Source organism: Bombus bifarius, unplaced genomic scaffold, assembly GCF_011952205.1.
Source record: "Bombus bifarius isolate JDL3187 unplaced genomic scaffold, Bbif_JDL3187 scf7180000009218, whole genome shotgun sequence".
NCBI classification, from domain to species: domain Eukaryota; kingdom Metazoa; phylum Arthropoda; class Insecta; order Hymenoptera; family Apidae; genus Bombus; species Bombus bifarius.
Genome location: NW_022884976.1, coordinates 63012 through 76243, shown reverse-complemented (window position 1 = coordinate 76243; position 13232 = coordinate 63012). Strand labels below are relative to the sequence as shown.

General features: G+C 33.7%; 1 long non-coding RNA gene across 1 annotated transcript; it reads left to right on the top strand.

The window, feature by feature from the left end:
* Positions 1 to 6383: 6383 nt before the first annotated feature.
* LOC117214608 lies at positions 6384 to 9188 on the top strand. The gene is made up of 3 exons (XR_004488904.1): positions 6384 to 7012; positions 8707 to 8857; positions 9027 to 9188. It is a non-coding gene; the product is annotated as an uncharacterized LOC117214608 (long non-coding RNA).
* Positions 9189 to 13232: the final 4044 nt, after the last annotated feature.

Below are 13232 nucleotides of genomic sequence, written 5' to 3'. Positions count from 1 at the left end.
TTTGTAACGTAACTCTTGATTATTCAGACTCCTGTAGCTCATTCATGCATCATTTAACGAATCTTTGCGCTTTAAAGTGAAGTAAAAAAATAACCTGCTTCAATGATATTTCACGCGAGTTCAACTTTGCAAGAGTACTTTTGGTTTCTTTGCACTATACTTTCAACGAACAGTAACAGAACAAAGTCTTTCGATTCTTTGATGAATGAAAGGGATTGAGAACTAAAAAGAAGAAGAGGATTAACGCGATGTGGAGGCTATCATCGATAAGTAGACCGATAATTGGCCGTTCTCTTAGCGGAGCAGTCAGAACGATCGCGTTATCTTCGTTAACGAGAAAGTGCGATAGGAATTTCTAGCAGTTTTACCGGATCAACGGAATTAGTGGTATCCGGTATTGGAAAAATTTAAATTTCACGCCACCGACTCTACGGTGAGACCACCTATCTACATGGCTATGTGTGTACGTCTACACAGGGTGTTCCATAAATTTTCGTTGACCTATTTAAATAACTCAACAATTTTTACGAGTTCTCTCGCTAAACGTATGAATTTCAATGTCTTCGTTCCATTTTATCATCAACCCTATATAGCTTTGTAATGGACGCATATTTATTTTTGTATTATCACGTATTCGATTTTATAATACTACTATCCTGATTTATTTATTTGTAATTGAGATGGATACTATGTAGTGTCAAGAAATTTCGAAACTCTATTATTAATAGGAAAACAAACATATATCTAGCCGTTTCAATTTCCAATGTTAAATATATACATAGTACGAAACACGGTGCAGGTTTTAATTACTAATTGTATATAAGAGTATGGAAGCACGAATGAATACGAAACATTCCCGAAACAGAAAAATATGTAAAATTTCTGCACTGAATACGAACTCGTAAAATAAAGATCGCTATTACTTGTTGGTTTATAAAGCGAAAAAGTGAAATTGTTTTTTAAGAAATAAAAACGTATAATCTATATTTCTATTTTATTCATTATATTATTATATATATTTTACATTTACTGTTATCGTATAATAGTTACAATTTTTTCCCATAAGTATCAAGACAACCGACTCGTTCTTTTCTTTTAACTCCACAATCGAAACATATGACTCGTTTGATGAAATTTTATACTTACCTCTAATACTTAACCGTGCCAAAACTTCAAATTTAGTGTAAGATTTACAAGTTGGTATAGAAGTATAGATAAGGACTATTTAATTCAATTTCCATATTATTAATGCTAAATCTAAACCAAGCCTAAAAATAACTATATAGACGTAAATTAAGTAGAAGGTAGGTAGTAACAAGTAAATAGAGAAATTTAATTTAAGGTTTATTAATAAAATAATCAAATAACAAAGAATTCATCATGATGTTTGGTTCAGGGTTAGATTTATTTCTAGTTTTATTTCGATTACTTTCTAATAATTTCATGCAGTTTATGCTAGATTAACGTTAGGTTTTGGTGGTTTTAAGGTAGAATTAAAAGTACTTGGAATTATTTGCGACACTTTTTTTGCGATAGTTTACTTATTATGTGGCCCTTTTCAATATATTGAAAATATATGGGAGAAATGGGTGGGGTATTACTCCACATTGAAATAAGTATATTGTATATCCTAAAAGCTTATTAGAAGCTTGTCTAACAAACATATCGAATTCAGTATCAACTGATTCGAAATACACCTTGTACGTAAAACAGTCTGCATGTATATATCTATCACCAGTATGTACATTGTACATGTACGTGTCTATGGCTGGTGTTCCTGTTAATTTCATTGCAACGATCACCCTGACAAATCTAATTGACGTGCATCAATTATTTGCTGGACGAAGGCCGCTTAACTCCCTTTCCATTTGCCAGCTAGCATGGTTTCCGGATAATTCCATTTTTCACGATACCTTCTACCGATAGAATTTCACTATCATGGAGTTATGTCGGTCATGCTTTCTAATTCCCAAGTGGACTGATAGTTCGCACGAGGCCATCAGTAAAAACTACACTTATCGATATTAATATCTACAAATGCAACATACAATTTCTACTAATTTCTACAACGAACATATCCAATAATTACACATTTTGTAGTTTTTATTATTTTCTAGTATAATAACTCTCTTTAAAATTCAAATTTTATCTTGCATTTTATTCTTAATTTCGAATTTATCGTGGACGTAAAAATACGTAAGTTCGAAAACAGATATTGTAATAAAACCTGCAACGTTTGTCAGAAAGTATATTTAGAAGAGTAGAAAATTTGTAAAATGTGTACTATTCATGATCATTGTCGATGAAAATCTTTATTTTTATATAAAAGTATCTAGAAATATAATAGTTTCTTCGATTACTTCATAAAAAATATCATGCAAAGGAAGTTATTACGATAAAGTAAGGACAATTTTCTGTCATTAATTTTTATAAATTCTTACTGTTTTAATAATTTTAATTAAACTGTTTTAATATATTCAAAGCATGTACTAGCTTTACGAGAACAAAAATCAGATAAGTTACCATACTTTAAAAGTCATGAAAGAGATATAGGGCAAGAATTAATTGATCCTCCTGTTCCAATTACATTTATGGTATCATATAAAACATGTTTCGAAAAAATATGTCCTTTTTAATTACACTGACACGATGTACGTGTTTTTTAACAAAAATTTTACGTCAATTTATTGTCGAATTACGTATTCAAATTAATAACGCTACATCTAATTTGAAGCCAAATTTTATACTCTAAACATAAAAAAACTGCCTATAAAGCAATATAACGCTACACATTTCCGAATTCTCTGGCAGCTAGAATATATTTATATTAAAGTTTCATTAGTTTCATTTATTTAACTGACAACATTTGTCTGACATTTTTTCTTTTTTTCAATATTAGATATCGTATTACCTAAGAACATCTTTTCGAATAGTAGAGCCATGAATTTACAGTAAATTGTAAACATCTTTAGTAAAGCTTCGGGAGAGAATTAAGAAAGTATTGACAAACTTTTCTCCATCTTTTCTCTGTACTAACTCCCCCTAGATTAAAAAAGTAATTAATGAGAAAATTACATTTAATGTGCAACCAATGAACTATGATAAAAGTTCTCATACCTCGGAAGATTTTTCTTTCTAGAAAGGGACCATATATTTTTCATCGTTACTAATTAACTTTCCTTTACAACTAATAGGTAGGCGGAAGAATCCATCTAAAGCCGCCGTATAAGTCGTACGAGTCACTTAAATTGTTGTCGAACTCTCACCATGGTACAAGTCAAATAAAAGATTCGGTATTTCTGTTGACATGATTTCACATAGAAGGACTAGAAGCCAAGCCAGTATCGGCCATGCAACGTTAATTTAACGCGTGCTATCGTAGTTTGTATAAAATACGTAATAGTAAATGCTTTAATAGAAAATGAAATTTATGTTTAAATCAGAAAGTTAGTACGGTGAAGTCCCGTTAATATCGAACCTTTCAAGTCCGTGAAATCGATATTAACGAATTCGTGACAAGTTCTAATTGAATTTTCCCGAATTCAACTCGAATTGGTAAAATAAGTAACGAGTACGAATGAGCACGAAACTAAAGCCATTGCTGGAAGCCGATGAATGATTGGTTGACAAGAAATTAAATTACTCCCCGTTTACCTTTTTCTAATAAGGAGAAATGCGACATCTTTTTGAAGCGCTAAAATCTTTTTGATTAATGGATGGATTCAACCGCAGACTCCATCGGTCTACTTTATGTTAAATAATAACGGTCACAGCAGATCAGCCGAGGAATTTCATCTCGTTATTCCTAAGACTGATGAAGAGTATTTAAGTTGAAATTTACTCAACATAATCGCTAATTTTTCCATCGGTAAATGAGCTCTTCCATTTGTCATAATAACAGTATCGTGTTGTAATAAAATTCATCCTTTTTTAAAATATAAAGATTCCAATTTCCGCTAGTTGCACGACTCATCGTTTTCGAATGTTTAGATGACTCAGCTTCGAGTGACGGTGGTGATAGCTTTGTTCTCTTGCTCTTTGTCATTCGTTCTGTCTATTTTATTGGTCTCGACTGACTCGGAAAACGGCTGCTCTTCGTTTCCGCGTATATGTATGAGCTATTTCGATATATTTTAAATAAGATTGTTACACGTTTCAATTTTCCCACAGTCCACCAAGTAATCGAACTCTTCTCGGGACGAGCTACCACACTATAAAATCAAAAATATGTAATGCTACTGAAAGAAAAAGAAGATGAACTAATTACGGGAAAACAAAGTTTTTGGAAACTATTCTATTATATTGCAATTTATATCGATATAACTAAGTATCGATCAACTTTTGTTCCCAAGCACTTTTTCGTTAGATCACCGGAAGTGTTTGAAAAATCGCGGTAAGTGTTACATGGGACACCCTGTATAGGTATATTTGTACCTACATATTCGTATATGTGTGTGTATGTATGCTCATGAAGCTCATCCAGGTTCTACGATAGTCGTTCAATCGTCGAAACAAAACCCGAGATGTGCCGATCGCTCTCGAAACCGTTTACTCGAGACCAGCAGAACCTATAGGTTTGGTTTCTACCAATTGGTCTTTGACTCGTGTGCATAGCGTTACGGCTATTATTAGAACAACAAGGCACGCGACCAACAGACATCTCCCTGAGAAGGAAACAATAAATGCCAAGAGATACGTCTGAAGATTTTTCTGGCAGATACAAATCCTTCCTTGAACCGTCCTGACATTATCACAGCTGAAATTAGAAGTCAAGAATCATAATTACACGATATCTAATACTCATATTATTCACAATTATCTAACTTATGTTTCTGATCACACGTTTCTATCTTATATTATAAAATAGTACGTATTTTCTATCTATCGTTATTCAGAATTAAGAAAAAAATTTATGATGATTTATGATGACGAATGATTTAATCCGAAGCAAAATAATATCAACTGTAGCAATACTTGGAAAAAAGAATTCAAGCACACCTTCTTCTTACGTATAATTCAGTATCTGGTTTCGGATATCGCTGACGCGAGTTTTACATGCGCAACGATTACACATTGTAGGCCTCTTATTAAAATCTTTTATTAAATTAGAGCGTGTTACGTATACTACGCACTACAGAATAATACGTCGTAGGAATGCATTAAACTTCTAGACTAAGCACTCCCGCGCTGCACACAGATTGCTAAGTTGTACATGGTGAATAGCAACAGATGAAATAGAATACCACCTAGTTTCCAGCTAATACTACTTACAATTAGTCCAATTGTTCTTAATACAGCGGATTCAGTTTCACACCTTAATTTTAATTTTCTTTCCTAATCAAAATATCTATTATGACACAGTATTTCTTTAAACGTTGGGAAGCATCGTTACTGGAGCACAACTATCTACTTTATATACCTTCCGAGGCTGAAAACTACGAGAAACTGAAACACACCAACTGTGTTTTGTAATGCGAAGCATGCTACCCTGAATTTAAACTACGATGCGTCAATGTGCCTCTAGGATTACTAACGAATCCTACAACTATGTATATTTTCTATCTTTCTTAATTTGCAGATTTTTAAGATACATACATACTTTGCCTACATAAATCATACTCACCTACAAACGAGAATTGAAATGGGTTAATCAAAAATACACAATAAACATCTCTTCCCGATAAACTTTCTCTTTTATAAAGCCCCACGAGGAAAAGTGTAAAGATGTCGAGTCTGGTGATCTTGGTCAAGGAAATACTATTTCCTCTTCTTATGCGGCAATACGAAAGCTTGCATTAGGGCAATAATTTGAGCAACTATCGCGAGGTTGGCACTATCGCGTTTAGAGATAGAATAAATCACTGTATCGATGCCCAAGGTCATCCCCTCATTACGTGCGAAATACAGGAGATGAGGGACAATTTCAAGAACGTTCTACGAATGAACTTTAACATATGTGAACAAAGTTGCTTCGAAATGGACTATATATCTGGCTAAACGGAAACATATAGTTCAATTTAAAAAGAAACGAAGATCACCTTCAGATCTCGAAACCGAAATAATTTCATGGATGAAATAAACTAAAACGATCAAAGTAATAATAATTTCAATATTTTTAAAAATATAACGTTACTTCAAATTTATCAACTGCTTCAGAAATATCGACACATTTATGTTTCAAAAATGTTTACACGCTTGTGCAGGAAAAATAGTATTTGTTGGAGAATCGGAGATTTCATACTGATCGCAAATCTCTCTATCGGGAGATGTATAGACAGAGAAATATGTTTAGTTCTTTCACAGGCAGTTATCGACGAACGAAACAAAGAAAGTTTTACGATGAAGTTTCATCGTATAATAATCGAAATGGATAGGAAGGATCGATTCGTTCGACGAGTTTGTACGGTTTGGAAAGTTGGTGGGTAGTAGAGTGCGCGGGCCAGATGCCGTAGCTGAAACCGGAAGAGCACAAAACGGGCAGATGCGATGCAGTTGGCCGCAATGGCGATAGAATAGTGAGGCTCTGGCATAACGCGCATAATAACGCGCGCTCCAGGCCTTCGTAAAATGAGATACGACAGTAGGCAACGAGGCGTGGGAAGGAGACGGCAGGGAACCACGTGGAAGAGTGAAACAGAGTGAACGGGACAGACAGAAATAGATAGACGCCAGGGAACACAGAGGGGCAGTGCCTATCACTCGGAGAGATCCAATACAATGCGAACTATTGTACCCACGTTCGCCATCCACTCCAATTCCTAGGCTGGAGATATGCAGCTAGCTCGATCCTGCACTTGCTGCGCACGCTGCATACATCTATTGGAACGTTACACATACCGACCAGTGTGTCTATAGTACGACTTCCGCAAGGATACGAATGAGTTCAAAGTGGAACGAATGAAGAGATTATTTGACATTGTAGCCTGGCAAATGACATGTTTTATAATTCGAATTCATCGACTGCACAGAAATAGCTTCCTTAAAGCTAACACTACCAATCTGTAGTGTACTGGTAAGTAGATGATTATACCTATAACTAGTATGATAGTACGAAAAGGAATAGGTACAGACAAAACCTACCTATATATATATATATATAACTATATGAGTATAACTAGGGTCATATCATATATATATATAGAATATCATCTTATTTGCATATGTGAATTTTACGCCAATACGCCAGCTTATCTTTATGATTGTGTCAAGAGTGACACTGGCAATAGGAGTAACCTCTCCTCACAACCAGTTAACCGCGTTCGATCTGTATACACGTCAATCCAAAACTATATTTCGGCGTGTTTGATGCGAATACTTCGCATTCGTGCGAAGTAAAAAGTTACCATTTACTATAAAAACCCAAAATTTTAGTAAAAGGTAATATAAATTACATTTACTGGTATATTTCCCTTATACTTCCAGTAAACCTATTACGTATTTTATAAAAAATACTCCGTTATGCTCCGTATAATTTATTGCTTTTTATAAATGGAGTTGATTATTTTCCCTCATGCATCTCCCTATTTGTGAACTTTCCCGCGTATATCGGCTATTTTACGAATTGTTTCGTGTATTTTACTTTGTTATTTCTTGGCAATTTTTGAGTTTTTAATAGCAATACCTTTTTCAACAGTGAATTGTTAATTTTTTATTGAAAAAAAGTAATTCTTCCTCGTTTTGCTTTATCTTTTTCGTAAAATTTATAATAAATTGCCCTGCGTCCGACGCGTATACTCGTCATTGCTTGATTGCAACTACGCACCCCGTAAGGGATTTTTTAAGCCACACTCCGCAGTTGACAGATTGAGGAATTCCTCCGGCAATACCGAACTTTGTCAGCATGTAATAAAAATATCGTCGAATCAAACAAAAATGTCTTCATAAACAAGCGTGCAAACATCATTAAAAAGCCACTTTCGGGGTTACGAGACGTCTAGTGCATAATACTGTATAAAGGTACAAAGAATCGAAAATTGTTGCCAAGAGATAACAGAAACGCCGAGAATGTTTCAACGTGAGCGTGCTTCTATGAGAAAATGTGGCAAAGCGTGTGTTTAAATGAACAGAGGACATATTGCGCACATGCAGTCAAAGATAGTGTCTTACTGACAAGAAACTGACCTCGTAACTCAGAAACTAATGCTTTTTAATCCATATTTATCAAGACCTTTCTCGCTTGTTTCGATGATTACTATACGTTCCCAAAGTTTCCCTCCAACTTTGATGCACATCCTGTACGCATTTAGCGGTCGTAAAATTAGTGGTTGTACGTTGTATCGATAGAAAATAAAGAAACTATTTACCGTTCGCTGACATGCTAATTCGTGTCTTTAGCATAATTTATAAAACCGCCGATATAAATATATGGAGCTATACATGTTTGTTTATGTTATGCAATGTGTACAAAGTGTTTTACTTACATTGTTTCATTCAATAGAGTTCTATTCTTAGATTAAAGATAGATTAAAAAAATTAAATATCTTTCTTACGCAATCTTTACATACGATATCAGGCGGAGGCTCCTACAAATACGCGTTTAATCGATAACAGAACCAGAAAATTCCAGAACTTTCAGAACTTTAAAATTTAATTTACAAACAAACATTTACACGTTCATATTATGTGTTGTAACGATATCTTATGTATCCTGTCCCAAACAATTACATACCTATTGCATAATATTTAGATGCAGACTACTTATTTCAGGATTTCCAAAGAATCTGTAAACCCGGTAAAATTAAAGTCAAGAAGGAGTGTGCAGGAAATGTTTAAAAGTTTATTTCTGTATATTAACATTTGGGAATATTACTTGAGGATACATTTTATTTCCGTTATTTAATTAATACGAAATAAAAAGGTAATTACCTTTTCGTTACTCCTCTTACGATTTGGCTTCAAACAAAAAATGTCTATCTACTTTGTTCTAAATTGCTTATGCACGTACATATCTGTTTCAAAGATACATAGAGCATGCATGCATGCATATTATATGTTTGAATTCAATACTAAATTTTGACATTTCACAGGAACGTAAGTAGTGAAAGTAAATGAAATACATCCGGGGTGATCACGCTATCAGTTTCCAGCGTTCTTCTCCCAAACGACAAGTATCAGGAAAAAGTGAAGAAGGAAAAGGATGAATAATTCGAAGTAAACTACATATTCACGATAATATTTTTTCCGCGAGTGCAAATATACAGGGTGGTTGGTAACTGGTGGTACAAGCGGAAAGGGGGTGATGCTACGCGAAAAAAGAAGTCGAAAACATAAAATAAAAATTTTTCGTTCGAGGCTTTGTTTTCGAGAAAATCGACTTTGAATCTTCGCTCGGTACGCGTGCACTTTATCGCGTCTCGTTATAACGGATCTCACTGTAGATCGTTGTACCGATGGAAAAATTAAAAAAAAAAAATTACAAAAAAAATTTTTATTCTATATTTTCGACTTCTTTTTTCACGTAGAATCACCCCCTTTCCGCTTGTACCACCAGTTACCAACCACCCTGTATAACAATTAAGAAAGTAGTTTTCTGCATATGTTAAAATGCTATGACGTTATCGATATTTGGTTTTTGATCGAATTTGCACGTGATTATATCTATGAACGTACCATCCGTTGAAAATTAAAGGAGATTTTGTATGATACATGTGTTTTGAAGGCGAAAGTGACCATATAAATGATCACCTGGTTGAAAAGGAACGGTGAATATCGTCTATCTATCTACAATAGTATCTATTTGCAAGTAATCGTTAATATTTCACATTGGTGAATATGTTAAAAATAGCAGTTGAGATTGCGATGGAGTACTATATATTTTGCTAACACAAGATGAAAGAATAAAGAAATCGGTAACCAAAAATCTAGAAGCATGTATGAAATTTGCCGTCGTACGATCGTTTGAATACATTTTACGAGGGTAAAGAAACGTAACACGTTTCTAAAATAAATTTAAGTTTAAGTTAGTTTAAGTGAGCATAGGTTGCTACAAGTTATCGTTTGGCGTCGTTTGTAAGAAAGGTAATCGGAAACCTTGGAACCCCATAAGCCACGCGAATAATCAGTAAAATTCTAGTACTAAAATAAATTTTATATCATTTCCAAACAAAATCAAAGTTTAATCAATTCTCTATCTTCATTCGCTCTTACATTATCTGTTACATATTAAATTTAATAGAATAACCAATTTCGTAAACATTGTGTTGAAAAGGATTACCAAATTCTGTCAGATGTCATTGCGGTTCAGACTAGTTGTTGTTTACTCGATTTATTTAAAATACAGGTTTGTGAGACTTGTCTGTATAGATATTTACTTTAGACAGATATTACGTTGTCGCTGAATACTAATGCATTTTCATTCATGACGTGATTTCCTTCCGTGTCAACACGTGACTAAACTGTACACTGTGCACGGTATCCTAAAATTTCTTGGATTAAGTGATGGTATATTCATAGAAATGATAGTGAATTTTCTGGTTAATAACATTCATAACATTTATATACAGCAATAATATAGGTACAATATTAAACAATCTGATATTAAACTCTTCTATTGAATTTCGCTATAATTTTTTAAAATTAAAGTTTTATGACCTGAAGTTTATATTCATAATTATGTTACATACAGTTGCATTTTTGATATTATTTGTGATTATTGATATCAGCTATCATTAAAATAGAAAGGATAAGTGCCAAAACGTTTTCTTATAAGATTGCACTTCAGAAAGTCACGCATACACACATAAATATCGGAACACTTTAGCCGATTTGTAACAGCGTAATTAGTAAAATGTATACATTAGTGTACAACTAATCGTTAAAGGCAATACTTAACATTTTTTAATAGAATGAACAAATGATAAAATTTAATTGTAATTAATTTAATTACATTTATTGTAGAACAATATTGTAGCCTTGTTTATAATTTATTGGCCAATATCAACAGATGTGATTCTAACGCGTTCTTTAATACTTTTCTGTTTTCTCCGCAGAAAACGATTTAGAGGTATAAAATTATAAACGTGCAGGCAGACAGATTCTTGAAACATTTATGGGTCTCATATTTTTTTGCCAGGTCACATAATTTTTCCAACATAAGTAACTGCAGAGAATATACTATAGAATATCCTTTAGCTACGATATTATACTTGTCTTTATAACGTATAAAGAATATTTGCATAGAAAATTAGTTGGAAAAGAATTCAACAAATTTGCAAATTCCGCGTTGTATTTGCATTAATTTGCACTACAAAAAGCTAATAATCATACATCTGCGATCCGTAACTAGAAAGAGTATACATATCTACGATATACAATTTATTATTGTCCAGTATTATTTATTTATTATTAGGTAATTTAAAACTAATTGTGCAACTTAAAACAAACCTCTTTCTTCGTGAATTTATTATCCACTTAAAACTTTTTCTTTGGTATTGAAGAGGTGTCAAATCGTGTATGGATCAGAAAATAGCGGAGATGAATACGAAGTATTATAAAATGTCACCACAGGACATTATCAGGATCAGGTAAGATTTACTATTTATATCAAAAAAAGAAAAAAAATAGAATTGCACAGATAACGTGGAAAAAAGGACCAAAAGAAGAAAAGGAAAATAGAGAGGTAAAGCAGTGAGAGACAAAGAAGGACGAGTAACGGAGAAGGAATTAGTTGTTAGGAACGAGAGAAAACAAGAAAGATAATGCTGGGAAATGAAGAGATTCGGTTTAGGATTTCCGCAATGGGGCTAGAAGATCGAAGATGAAATAAAATGGGATGCAAAGCTAGTGAGGGAAATAGATAGATGGTGGAAGATAAAGCATAACCGTTGGCGAGAGAGAAACTGGAGAAAAGGAAGGAGAGAGAAACAAGGTAGGAAGGGAACAGGCGTTTACGTGCGCCAGACATCCGATGATGCATAGTTGCTGTTGACATGCTGGAATGTCAGGCTCACATGACCTCTCGAGCACAGCCATTATCCGCAAAGCGACCCCCAATTTAGGACAATAACCGCTTCGTAGAGTCGTGTAATAATTATTGGCCGGTTTTCGGGTTCACCCTTTTACCCCCTTTAGTTATCAGCGCCAGCATTTTGTCACAATCACTGCCTAATAATTATTTGGAACAGTAATATGTATAGATAGTCATCGCAAGGAATAGCTGTGTATTTTGGCCATCACCTGTGATTTTACGTAGTAAATATCGATACTATTATACTATCATACTATCTACATCCTACTTTTGTATATCGAAAGAAGCCATTCTAAATTTAGTTGAAATAAATAATAGATTTTATTAATTCGTAAATATAAGTATCTATATTTTTCATTGCTCTGAGGAATCATGAAATACAGAGTTGTAAAAGTACAGATCACAACGAAAAAGGAGAGGAAATAATTGCATGTACGTATACATGTATTGGAAACAATATCCGAATTGATTAAGAAACTTTTGTATTTCGCGTTTCTTGCGAAGAAACTCACAATCTCAATGAACTTTGTACACTTGTTTGCCTTGTGCACTGAAATTTTACACGTGCCCTTTCGAAAACTATGATTTTCTTCGATTCTCTTGATTCTTTTGTGCAAGAACTGCAATTTAACATATAATTCGACATCAGCCGTTTAAAAAATTCTCTTTCGTGTCACTGACATATTTCGATGGCCCGAATCTTATGTTTGAAACTGTGACACAATTCCCGCCTTGTCTTATACTGCGTCCCCTCGACAGAAGCGACATTTTCGTCATGAATATTTTGCCAATCAGGTGACGATCACATGTCGGTTGTACGATACTCGTACGACGGCAAAGAGATGGTTATTCGCAGATAATCGATAACTGTTTGTCTCCCGCATGATAAATAATGAAAAAATTAATGGAGTTTATCCGTCAATATTTATTTTTATATAATGATATCGATAAAACTTTTGTTCATCGTGATATGATTGACTGTATGTATGACGTGTGAAATTCATATTCAATCGCTCTCCATTGCAGATTTTTATGTATATTCAATATCTCTTTTATTTCACCAAATAATTTGGTTTTATCATCATCTTGATTTTCGTAAATATAAACAAACGTACACTCGTTTCTTCGATACCAAATTCTGATTCTGCTCTCCTATTCTCTTCGTAGAGTGTGCCGATATATTGCTAATGTTGTGTCGATGTGATATTATGAACGTCGATATGTTAGGTATGCGACAAATAGCATTGTGGATAACTGAGCTTGGTTG